This window comes from Ciconia boyciana, chromosome 6 (genome assembly GCF_034638445.1).
Source record: "Ciconia boyciana chromosome 6, ASM3463844v1, whole genome shotgun sequence".
NCBI classification, from domain to species: domain Eukaryota; kingdom Metazoa; phylum Chordata; class Aves; order Ciconiiformes; family Ciconiidae; genus Ciconia; species Ciconia boyciana.
Window position 1 is genome coordinate 61,729,891 of NC_132939.1, and position 13,631 is coordinate 61,743,521.

Here is a 13,631-nt window from a genome sequence, read left to right on the forward strand (position 1 = left end):
CACATCCCTACACCGAAAAAAAAAAAAAAAGCTTCATCCTGGCTGCTGGATCCCAGCAAGTTTTGGCCCCAGTTTCTAAAAATCTGGCCACTAACCTCACATGGTGGCAATAAGGGACAGGGTGCACAGCCACCTCGGGACCTGCAGACTGAGTGGTTTTGTTCCTAGCCCAGCTGGTCACCCCCCCAACAAGATATTGCAAGTGGCAGCAAGGGCTCACCAGAAGTAGCATAACTTTTGTTGAGCCTTGGTGTCAGTGAGGGGCTCCCAGGGCTGGGATCACCTGCATTGTCCCCTCGCTGGTAGACAGAGTAGGGGTGGAAGAAAATAACCCTGAGCTCCAACTGGACGTCAAGCTGAGAACGGACCAGCACAGCACTGGTAAGTGCATGGCAGGGACAGTCGCCGCTCACTGGATTCCCAGGGGTGAGCATCCACCCTGCTCTGCGCTGCCAGGGACCACCCCCTGTCCCGCACCACTCCTGGGAAGACATCAGAGCATCCCCTCAGCTGTAGGGCCCAAAACTGCATGGCCAGGATGCAAGAAAGCAAAAGGCATCAGAGAGAGGAATGTGACTTGTGCTCAGTTCCCCGCCCCAGCACAAAAATCTAAATTAAACTGACCCCAAATTAGTTTCCCCTCAATCCCAATTTCATTTTTCCATCTAAATGTGAATCCTCTTTCCAACACAAGACCCTGCAATTCATCTTCAGTTCCACGTAAAGTCATTTCCTAATCCAATTTCCTAACCATATCCAGTCTGAGATCAACCGCAGGTCTCAGATCACTTCTTAATCCCAAGGTTGTTTCCGCTCATTTTAGGCACTGTGCCACTTTCTGGGTAGTGTTTAGAGGAGCAGATGAGAGACTGGGACCCCAAATATACTGCATATGGGATTTCAGGCTTGTGTTTCCATTGGTCAACAAAACAATTATTTTTCTATGCTGTTAAGAGGTTACAGATACAGTCCTGAGGCACATGCTGGGGGGATTCTCTGAGAAGACATTAATTCAGCTTCATTGTAAATAATTTGTAATGCGTATTATCTTGAAATCTTGCTCTGTCTGTACAGGGAAAGTATTTTTTTGTGCAGATCCTGCTTCTTGAATAAAAACTTTTGTCAGTATATATGAAATGTGTCAGGCCATTTTTCTGATCCTCACCCAACTGATCATCAAAAATTGTTTTTCAGTTTTGCAAGATGACTTATAGAGCACTGACCTGACCCTGTGGGGATAGACGTGCACTCCTAACAGAAAAGATTTCGCTGATCTTTCAGTCTGGTAGTAAGGAGGAAAGTTTATTGCTCTTAACCTTGCTTCCAAGAAGTACTGGGTTCCCAAAGGGTTTTGTCCTTTATCTAGAAGGAAATCAGACCTGGACTGAGCTGGAAAACTCTTTTCTTTGAAACCTGGCACATCAGATTTGCCCGATAATGTTTTCTGAAGTTAACTTGGGAGTTCAACACCAACATAAAAGCTCAGTTATTGCTTACACTGGAGCCCACAGAAGGGGCCAGCAGATGCCAAGGGCGCTTTGCCTCGGGCAAGCCCAATGCTCAGATCTTACCACCAGCAACCACAAGGCCCTGTTGCAGGAGGGTTATTGCAGAGGTGAAACGTGGGGGTCACTTGTAGAACGTATAAAGTTGTCTTTGCTGATGAACAAACTCAAGAGAGCATTTATCGAAGAGTTTCAGAAATTACAGTTAGGCATTTGCAAATGTTAGCAGACATGTAAAACAGCTGCACTTAGGAGGCTGACAGCTACTGAAGTGCAGTACTTGGTTGGATGGAGCGACCACACACCGGAGTGAGCAAAGAGGTAGAAATCAAACCTGTCAGCCGTCACTTGTTTGGCAGATGCCTGGATTTCTCATACTCTTCTCTCATGTGAATCCTAAAAAAAAAAATTATGCTAGGCTGGAACTTGGCCTCTGAAATATACCGCTGTTTTAGTGGAGTAAATTTGATGGTGTTTTACAAAGAAGACTTAAATAGGCTTAGTTTCCTTAAAACTGGCGAAACTGGGGGAGAAAGGCACAAGGCAAAGTGAATGATTATTCATTCTTTCTCATATCACAGGGAATGGAGGACATCAAATATACAGGTCAGGCAGAAATTTTAAAACAGAGGAAAAGATGCACATATTTCACACAGCACATGATTATTCTGCGGAACTCATCATGGGACACTGCAGAGGCCAAAAATAAATACCGGTTCAAAAAGAGATTAGAGAAACTAATGGAAAAAAGCCCATCAAGTGCTGCTAAACATGGAGCTGGGGAAGTAACCTTCAGCTTGGGAAGTCCCTGAGCAGCAGGTTGCTGACAAAGTAAGCCACAAAGTGATCACTCTGCATTTGCCAGAATCCTCCATTCTTCCCTAAACCAAGTATCTGCTATGTGATGGTGCCGCTGTCCTCGGAGATGGGATCCCAGGTGAGATGGTCCTTTGGTCTGACCCACTATGGCCATTGCAGGTTCTCATTATGACAGCTGACATTACTAGCCTGCTGTCTCAGCTTTGCCATCCAAGTAGGGAGAGCTGGTCCTCCAAAGCATCCCCCCATGCTTTGGCTTCTGTAAATGTCTTTAGGAGGGTTTTACCACTGGAGCAGATGTGTGGTCAGTGTTTGGTCCCTTTTGCGCTGTGGAGGAAGCCAGTGGTGTAGTGCTTGCAACTGCCCAGGACAGAGAGAAGAGATGGACATGTGATGAGAGGAGGCTGCACATTCTCCCAGCTCTGGTGGTGCCAGCACAAGGAGCACAGTACAGATGTCTTCCTACTGCAGCCCCACCATGACCAACAGCATCTTGAGCACGACATCCCAGACCTCCTGCCCGCAGCTCAGAGGGGGCTTGCCCGCTCCAGGGCACCCACCTGGGCTTTCTGCACAGGAACTGAACTCCCATCTCCTGTAGAGAAGAAACCCCAAGGGGACCATGTGTTGACGTGGGATTGAAGATGACTTGCTCAGCATCAGGGAGGGTGAAGTCCAAAGTTTGTAAATTCTATTTGCCTGAAAAAAAGTCAGAAAAAAACAAAATAGGCTGCAGGATCAACTGCCGTTGCCACCTCAATGATAAGCAGAAAACCAACCTAGATAAATCAAGATCAGATGTACCATATTTGCCTGTATTCCCTTCAGCCCCATATCTCCTTCTAGTCGCCTGGCTAATCCTCTGTAGATCAAGTAACACTGTATGAGTTGGACTGATGTGGAATGACTGATGGGGACTGTGGTTTTGGCTGTGCTGCTCCACGCTCCCTCTCAAGTCATTAATCATGCTATCTGACATGAGCAGTGGTCTCAAGTTGATATTTGTGAGGTAAGTGATGAATTTCCTCTCCTCCTGATAGCTCATTAGGACATGTTTTATTATGGGAAAATTTGCTGAGGAATTAATTATTCAGGCAAAAACATTTTTGTGAGCAACTTTTTTTATTTATATATTTATTTTACCTTGTATATATCATTTCTGTGGTCCAAGAGAAATAATAGCTGCATGTCTAGAAGGTGGCCACCATCTTAATACCAGTAATGTGCTGTCTGTTTCTGGAGAGGAGGCACACAGTCACAGTGGTATCTCTGCGGAAGGATGCCCAGGGAGCAATATGTCTGTATTCTAGGCAGAGAAAAACAGTTCAAATGGCTGCTTTTGAGCCAGCCCTTCAGTCACCCAAAGGCAACTTCTCCCTGATTTACTTGAGCTCAAACAGCTGTCTCAGCCCATTTTACCAAATGGTTTAGCAAATGCAGTTTGCCCATTTAATGCAACAAATCAGCTCCAGGCTCTGGAGTCTATTTTATTCAGACTCTGTGGCCTGTTTTATTATTATATTAATCCATTATTATTATTCTAGAAGTCTTGACCTATGGTATTTGTCCTCTGAAACTAACAGAAAGGATCCAGGCATCCCACGTATCATCTTATGGTAGTTACTGCAAGTACCACTTTTTGGGAGAGGTTGCTCATGGTAATCACTATCTTTAAGAAGGTGTCTGCCACTAGTTCAGTGGAATTATAGACAAAGTACCTAACTGTCAGCCACCTGTCACATCTGCATTTCTTCACAGCTACTACTGCGTCATGAATATCTCAGGGCATCTCATCTAGGAGCATCTTGACATTTTGCCTTTTTTTTTTTTTTTGTGCAAGCATTTTTTTTAAAGTATCTCCATTCTGGTAGGAAAGCTGTCTTGTCTGCAAGGAGGTTATGGGCAGAGAATGTTCCGTGCTGACAGACATTAATGGAGCAGTTATCAGGAAGCAACTGAATGTCATTAATGTGTCCAGATACAATAACCTCTGTATTTTGATACCCAAAGAAAAATAAACATATTCAAACCTATTAACATTCTGAACTGAACAAGACCAGGCTGTGGCTAAAATATAAATTAAAAAAAAAAAAAAATGCTTGAGCTTTTCAGAGCATCATTAACCCTTAGCTCTGAGTGACTAGTGCATGTCAGACTCCACACAGCACCTTACAGCCTGTGAGAGCTCTAACAGCTAGCAGGGGCACGGTCCCAAAATGGCACATTATCTGCTCACCTGCCTCTCCTGTCCCCTTTTAAGGGGACAGAGATAGTGACAAGGGTAGGACAAACTCTAGCAAGGCTCTGATCCCAGGTTCTGCACAGGTGAAGAATGCATAGAAAAAACAAGTTTCAGGAGTGAATGTATATTTTCTTCTGGCACCAAAAAGATGTTAGAAAGGCATGGGAGAGTTGGAGACTGCTTAAAAGAATAAAAGGAATGAAAGGGGGGAAAAAAAGATGACAGAAGAGAGATCAGCAAATTAATAACCCACAGAGTCTGAGCAATCAAAACCCAGCCTGAGGATAAATGTAACTCTGTCCCCCTTTAGATTAAATGGGGTCATTACATTTTACATCAATATCTTACATCTGCAGCTTAACCTGTGACTGCCAAAGACCACAATATCACCAGATCCAGAAGTCAAGCAGTCACTGAGGTCTTGTGCACCTGAACAGCACTGCATCTGCTTAAAACTACGCTTCAGAGCCTGTGCTTTCTGTACTTACAGACATTCAGCATCCAAAAGCCTCTCGCATGCATGTAACAAAAGTTTGTCGCAGTGTTCTGCTCTATTTCAACTGCTTTTTTCTACCTGGATGATTACTGGGAGGCACTATTTCCCTCGATAAAATGGCTATACTCTGCCTCTTTCTAATGCCCCTGCCTTGCTCTGCAGCGTCAGAGGCACCAAGCAGAACTGGCAGGCAAGGTTGTGGCCTCATCAGCCACACAGCAGCAAAGTGCCTTGTGTGGTCCACGTCCCCTTCTCTGTTTCTACCTCTTGCAGGAAGGTGTGTTTAACAGGGGTAATTCTTACGACATGCAGAAATCTAGCAGCGATTTTGGGGAAGACCTCTGAACTGGTTTATCCTCAGGCCTTTCCTGGTGATGGACACTTTGCAGAAGTGAGTCTGGCACCCAGAGCCTGGTGTAGGGGCTGCCCAGCACTCGCAACACTGCTGCTCCAACTCTGAGCCTTTTGAAAATGATGCTCAGGTTTTTTTTCCTGAAGATCATTCAAACATTTCCCAGCCCTAATACGACTTTGAGAAAGAACTTCAGCCTTTGCTCGTTTTGGTTTTCTCTGTAAAACCATTTTTATGTGCAGCTACTAACTAATTTGTATCTTAAGATCGAGTCTTTTCCCTGGGAAATACTCAAGGTCAATAATCAAGGATCCACCACAAAGACAGATGAAAAGCAGAAAAAAAATATCCCTCTGTAAACCACACCATGTTTTTAAATGAGTTATTGTGATTAAAAAGGTTTTAGGTTGTGGGGGGAGACATATCACAGAGTATCTCTGCTGCTCATTCTAATTAAATGTATGTTGAATCACATTTTAGGAAAAAAAAAGCATCTCAAACCCTTGTCCAAGTAACTGGGTGCTACAAATCAGCATATCTCAATTAATTCCAACACTGCTGCACTACTTTATACCAAAGAAGGTTCTGACCCACCTGTCTTCACCAGTTTCTTTTCCACTCACATGGACATAGACTAAGAGCAGCTAATGGGTAGCATGCCAATTAATAACATGTAGTTGCTTTATGTGTGACATATTGTACCATGCATTGATTTTTAATCTGCTCAAACTAGCATTTGTCATGCAGGGTGAAAGTCTGATGTGAGAAATAGCCTCTTCATTTTCCCTGACAACTATTAACACTGAGCTAGTCTTCAGTGCTTGTGCCGCAGGCAACTGCTCCTGCCAAAAATAAATGCAAAGACTGAGGAGAGAGCCGGTTTGCAAAATTAAACTCTGTCTCAAAAGTGAATAAATCAGGACAGAGAGGCACATTCTTAATTCCTGGAGACACGAGGAATCTCACGGTGACTGTTTACCTCTGATGAGGCAGTGAGCAAAAAAGAACCCAAAACATTAAGATGTGGCTTTGCTACTGCCTGTGGATGGGACAATGCAGCTGTAATGGGGGAAAGTGGACTTAAACTGATTCTGGAGCCATAGATTAAGGGTAAAGTACAAGCGTCCTTGGCTTCTCCACCACACAATCATGTCACAGCCCGGAACCAGCATCCTAAAGACATGCTCTGTCAACCTGAGTAAAGTCCCACCACCAAAATGCATATTGGGCAGGTAGCTGTGAAAGCTGAGCGCCAGCCCCAATAAAACACAAGACACAAAGACTTAGAGGGAAATGAGGTGGCTATGGCCCTCAAACAGCTCTGAAGTGTATTGTGGCCTCATTAGTCACATTGCTTGTATGTGAGATAGAGACAAATGTCCCTTAGCTCAGCTCCTCAGCTGAAGGCACTGGTACTAACCTAATTACAGCCAGCAGGAGGTCTGACCTGGTACATCGTCTCTCAAGGCTACTGAGAAAGAAGGGGAAATAAATTAAAAAAAAGAGCCCCAGATCATATTCCTGGCTTGGTGCAGTTTTCAACTCAGCAGATGAAACCGCACAAACCAGGTGGTTTTGCAGAGCTCCATTTCTATATTTCAGTCCAAGCCAAAAGTACCTGCCAGCTAACACACACTGGCTGGCCCCAGGTTATGTCATGCATGGATGTCGGGTATGCATCAGTTGCTGTCACTGGATTTAGCTATTGGTAATCAACACACAATTGATCTGTTTGGTTTTGGAAACAATAAACCCATGGGCTTTCTGAAGGTCAGAGGACTCCCAAATGTTTCATGTCATTATTGCTCTCTTATTAGCCCCTGTTGTAATGTTGCGAGGTGTTTGCAAAATGTAGTCCCTCTGAGGCTTTAGAAACATTAAAGGTTCAACTCTTTATTCCCCTTCTCATTAGGCTGTTATTTGTTTGTAATGTAGAGGGATCAGTTATAAAAGTGATGTGGTGGACTTTGTATTTAAAGGTCTGTACAGGGAGGATAACAGCCACTGCTTGGGTAAATCTTGAGGTCCCCAGAGGTTACTGCATAGCTGAGATGCAGCTGTATTATGCAGCATTATTGCCAAGGGCCTCAAAGGTTCTGTAGGATGCTATCAAAAAAAAAAGGGGGGGGGGGCAAATAAAAATAGGGTAAAATAATGATTAGCAAAACAGACATTCACATGTGAGCTCAAAATTAACTACTTTGTAGGTTCAAACAGAGGTCCCACCTTGTGTCAGGGGCACATGCATTTTACACTGATCAAAGCAGAGCTTTGAATACTTGACATAGGAGATGAAATATAGATCTATGATTTGCAGAGTAAAAAGACAACAACAGCAATAATAAGACATCAAAATAGATCTGAATGTCACACTCCTGGGTGCAACCATAGTGATACCTTATCTTGTGGCAGAGATGAAAAGACAGGGAATACGAACTCATTATTGTAACAATTACTTTAATAAGCATGTAAAAAGGGGATTTGGTGGGGTTTTTGCTGTTTCTTGTCATATATGGTATTCATGTTCCTTGTGATTGATCAGCAACTGACAAATAATGCCTTTTACTAAAATGCACAGTATGAGCAAAATTTTCAGAGGTGCCTTGTGATGTTTGGACGTCCCACTAACACTATCTCTACACAGACAATAACAGATGACTGTCTGTACTCTGAGCTTGCCATAACTAGGACAAATTTAGCTAATATGTTCATCTGAGAGTCTCCTGCTAAGAGATGCAGGACCTACTTAGCTAGGACGTGTTGATACATGGCTTGCAGAGAAGAGGTGGACTGTGTCCAGCCTTCTTGGCAGGGGAATTCATGTCTGCCTGCATCCTTCTCTGCTGGTATATCCTAATGCCTACCCCTCTTCAGAATGGGCAACTTAACAATCTCCAAAAATAACCCCTTCTAGGGAGCTGAGATTGAGAATGGAAAAATGCAACACTCCAAAAATCAATAATCTTGCCCAAAAGATTTCTCTCCACTCCTTCAGTAGCTACCAACCGCAATGCAACCCAACTTCTGTGGGATCTCTGATCCCTACCCCTCCCCAAATGCACATCACGGTAGAAATGACAAAATATTGAAGGAAACACAACAAACAAAACAACCATTAGTGACCATGCTGTAGGAGGTCTAAAAAATTAACTTAACATCAATTTCTTCTGCTGTAAAGGCCAGAAATGTCCTTTGGCAATAGCTGGTTGACAAGGGGCTATTCTTTTCCTGACCAGCTCCCATGTAAATTCTTGTTGTTTAAGAAAATGCTCTGTACCCCCAATAAGTATAAAATTTGTCCCTTAATTAGGAAGTTTCTGCATTCTGAAAAAAATGCTATATAAATGTGAAATATTTTTATTAACGTTTAATGGAGAATTGAGTGCTATATTGACACTAGGAAATGGACTGTATTATTTTTATACTGTGATATGCAAATATACTCATTGTTATTGCAGATTAGGAGACTGAATTTGCTAATGTTTTTTAATAATGTTTATTATATTTCTCTGACAAAAATACCCATTAAAATACCACTTAAAGAGCATGAAGACTGCAGACATCAGAAATTAATTCTGATTTTTTTTAAAAAGCAAGTTTTAAAAATTCAAATCTGCATTTTTCTGGTTTTACAAATAGCCCACCAAATCAATATTTCAGGAGAGTGAATCAATATTTCAGTACACTGTGATATAAAGTAAAAAAAAATTGGTCTATTAACATCTTTTTATTAGCGTGTCAATTGCAGTGCACAAAATTGCACATATGGGTAAAGAAATTGTTTTGTGAAAATGTGCAAATTGCTACTTCACTGAATGTAAATGAAGTGCTAATTGCTCTTTGCAAACAATATTTATGCAAATTATGCCCTACTATTACATAGCAATGTGGAGGTTACATTTACATTTGTCGCATTTTTTTCTCCATCCATTTGACAGTGCCTGGACATCAGGACTTGGGCTATTACTCACTTTCTTTTCGAGACATTTTATGGAGATGTGAATGGGTGAAGAATGGGAAAGGACCTGCAGACAGTAATATATCATGACCTAGAGGGGCAGAAGATCTATATCTGTTCTGTTATTCTGGTTCATCATTTACTAAGCAAAGTATCTATCTGCAATAAATGATTTATATAAAATTTGCCTTTTATTCAGTTTGCCTTTTGACCTACGATATGTTGGGAAATTCTCTAGAAAAGCCATTTAAAAAAACACTCTGCTCTCCAAAATTTATGGAAAATAACTTAAAGTAGCAGAAACCATCAGACAAAACATTGAATTCAAATGGATACATTTGGACTTTGGGGGTTTTTTTACTGATGTTAACCTAGTTTTAAGAGTTTGTTCCTTTATTTTTTTCCCCATTAATGTACCATTAATTCAGAGAAGTCACACAGAATCACAGAATCACAGAATCATATAGGTTGGAAAAGACCTTTAAGATCATCAAGTCCAACCGTAAACCTAACACTACCAAGACCACCACTACACCATGTCCCTAAGCACCTCATCCAAACGTCTTTTAAATACTTCCAGGGATAGCGACTGAACCACTTCCCTGGGCAGCCTGTTCCAATGCTCGATAACCCTTTCACTGAAGTAAAATTTCCTAATATCCAGTCTAAACCTCCCCTGGCGCAACTTGAGGCCATTTCCTCTCATCCTATCACTTGTTACCTGGGAGAAGAAACCGACCCCCACCTCTCTACAACCTCCTTTCAGGTGGTTGTAGAGAGCAATAAGGTCTCCCCTCAGCCTCCTTTTCTCCAGACTAAACAACCCCAGTTCCCTCAGCCACTCCTCATCAGACTTGTGCTCTAGACCCTTCACCAGCTTCGTTGCCCTTCTCTGGACACGCTCCAGCACCTCAATGTCTCTCTTGTAGTGAGGGGCCCAAAACTGAACACAGTATTTGAGGTGCAGCCTCACCAGTGCTGAGTACAGGGGCACGATCACTTCCCTAGTCCTGCTGGCCACACTATTTTTGATAGAAGCCAGGATGCCATTGGCTTTCTTGGCCACCTGGGCACACTGCTGGCTCATCTTCAGCTGGCTGTCAACCAACATCCCCAGGTCCTTTTCTGCTGGGCAGCTTTCCAGCCACTCTTCCCCAAGCCTGTAGCGTTGCATGGGGTTGTTGTGACCCAAGTGCAGGATCCAGCACTTGGCCTTGTTACACCTCATACAATTGACCTCGGCCCATCGATCCAGCCTGTCCAGGTCCCTCTGCGGAGCCTTCCTACCCTCAAGCAGATCAACACCCCCGCACAACTTGGTGTCATCTGCAAACTTACTGAGGGTGAACTCGATCCCTTCATCCAGATCATTGATAAAGACATTAAACAGAACTGGCCCCAACACAGAGCCCTGGGGGACACCACTTGTGACCAGCTGCCAACTGGAGTAAACTCCATTCACCACCACTCTTTGGGCCCGGCCATCCAGCCAGTTCTTTACCCAGTGAGAGTACACCCGTCCAAGCCATGAGCAGCCAGTTTCTCCAGGAGAATGCTGTGGGAAACTGTGTCAAAGGCTTTACTGAAGTCTAGATAGAAAACATCCACAGCCTTTCCCTCATCCACTAAGCGGGTCACCTTGTCATAGAAGGAGATCAGGTTGGTCAAGCAGGACCTGCCTTTCCTGAACCCATGCTGGCTGGGCTTGATCCCTTGGTTATCCTCTACACGCCATGTGATGGCACTCAGGATGATCTGCTCCATCAGCTTCCCTGGTACCGAGGTCAGGCTGACAGGCCTGTAGTTCCCCGGGTCCTCCTTCCGGCCCTTCTTGAAGATGGGCGTCACATTTGCTAATCTCCAGTCAACTGGGACCTCCCCAGTTAGCCAGGACTGCTGGTAAATTATGGAAAGGGGCTTGGTGAGCACATCTGCCAGTTCTTTCAGTACTCTCGGGTGGATCTCATCAGGCCCCATAGACTTGTGAGTGTCTAAGTGGTGAAGGAGGTCACTAACCATTTCCCCCTGGATTATGGGGGCTCCATTCTGGTCCCCGTCCCTATCTTCCAACTCAGGGGGCTGGGTACCCAGAGAACAATTCACCCTACTATTAAAGACTGAGGCAAAGAAGGCATTAAGTACCTCAGCCTTTTCCTCATCCTTGGTCACTGTGTTCCTTCCCCCGTCTACTAGGGGCTGGAGATTCTCCTTAGCTCTCCTTTTGCTTCTAATGTATTTGAATAAGTCTTTTTTGTTGTCTTTTACAGCAGCAGCCAGATTGAGCTCTAGCTCAGCTTTGGCCCTTCTAATTTTCTCCCTGCACAGCCCTGCTACACCTTTGTAGTCCTCCTGACTTGCCTGCCCCTTCTTCCAGAGGTCATAGACTCTCCTCTTTTTCCTGATTTCTAGCCAGAGCTCTCTATTCAGCCAGGCCGGTCTTCTTCCCCACCGGCTCGTCTTTCGGCACCTGGGGACAGCCTGCTCTTGTGCCTTTAGGACTTCCTCCTTAAAGAATGTCCAGCCTTCCTGGACTCCTTTGCCCTTTAGGGCTGCCTCCCAGGGGACTCTGTTGACCACTCTCCTAAACAGGCCAAAGTCTGCCCTCCGGAAGTCTAAGGTGGCAGTTCTGCTAACCCCCCTTGCCACTTCTCCACGTATCAAAAACTCTATCATTTTGTGATCACTCTGCCCAAGAGGGCCTCCAACTGTCACATCACCCACAAGTCCTTCTCTGTTCATGAACAAGAGGTCCAGCGGGGCACCTTCCCTAGCTGGCTCACTCACCAGCTGTGTCAGGAAGTTCTCTGCCACACACTCCAGGAACCTCCTAGACTGTTTCCTCTCTGCTGTATTGTATTTCCAGGAGATATCTGGTAAGTTGAAGTCCCCCACAAAAACAAGGACTAGCGATCGTGATGCTTCTCCCAGCTGCTTATAGAATAGTTCGTCAGTCTCCTCATCCTGGTTGGGTGGTCTGTAACAGACTCCCACCACAATATCAGCCTTGTTGGCCTTCCCCCTGATTCTTACCCATAGACACTCCACCCTATCGTCACCATCATCAAGCTCTAAACTATCCAGACACTCCCTAATGTATAGGGCTACCCCACCGCCTCTCCTGCCTCACCTATCCTTCCTGAAGAGTTTATAGCCATCCATCGCCGCACTCCAGTTTTGTGAGTCATCCCACCGTGTTTCCGTGATGGCAACCATATCATAGTTTTCCTGATGTACAATGGCTTCCAACTCCTCCTGCTTGTTGCCAATGCTGTGTGCATTGGTGTAGAGGCTCTTCAGCTGGGCTGTCGTCTGTGTCTCCTTCATAGAACACCCCTTGTGTGCCTTGAGGTGTTTCATTGGCATTTCCCTCTTGGCTCCTATTGCCTCAGTATCCCCTAGCTCAACTCTGTTCGACTTCAGCTGTGCCCCAGCGTACCCCGCACATCTCAGAGACACAGGCTGAGTGCCCTCACTGGCACCCGCTCCCTCTAACCGTGGCACATCGTCCCTCAGCTTCCCTCAGGCAAGCCTGATATTATCCCCCTCCCCCTTCGAGTCTAGTTTAAAGCTCTGTCGATGAGCCCCGCAAGTTCCTGAGCAAAGATTCTCTTTCCTCTTTGAGAAAGATGAATCCTGTCAGACACCAGCAAACCTGGTGCTGTGTAGGCAAAAAAACCAAATTGTCAAAAAAAAACGTTGTCAAAAAAACCAAATCCGCAGCGATGACACCAGCCACAGAGCCATGAGTTGATAGATTGGGTGCCTCTGTTCCTTCTAGTGAACACACCTTCTCTAGAATTTCCCAGTCATAAACAAGAAGAGCCTTTAATCCCTTAAAGTATATCTGTTTGGTAATATTCATGAACATTGACTGGAAATTTTCATCTTGAAACGTTGAAAATGCCCTGTACACTTATCAATATTGTATTTCCTGAGGTGAAATCCTTCTACACTTGATATTATTAGTTTTTCCACCAACTTCAGCAGCATTCAGATTAGCCTTTCATAGTTTAGTTTCCTAAATCTATTCTCTGATATAAAACATGATTTTTTTTTCTTTTTATGGTGTTTTTAATTGGCTACCAGAACTTCAAGATCTCAAGGCTGCTGGCAAATTACTCTCAAAAAACAGAAGACAAAATTTCAGTGGAAGGGGGTGGTTTTACTTCTTTTCAGGTTGAACGGAAGGGACACACCACCATAGCACTGAGGAACTGGACACAATGCAACTTTAAAATAAATATTGCCTGAGGAAGGGA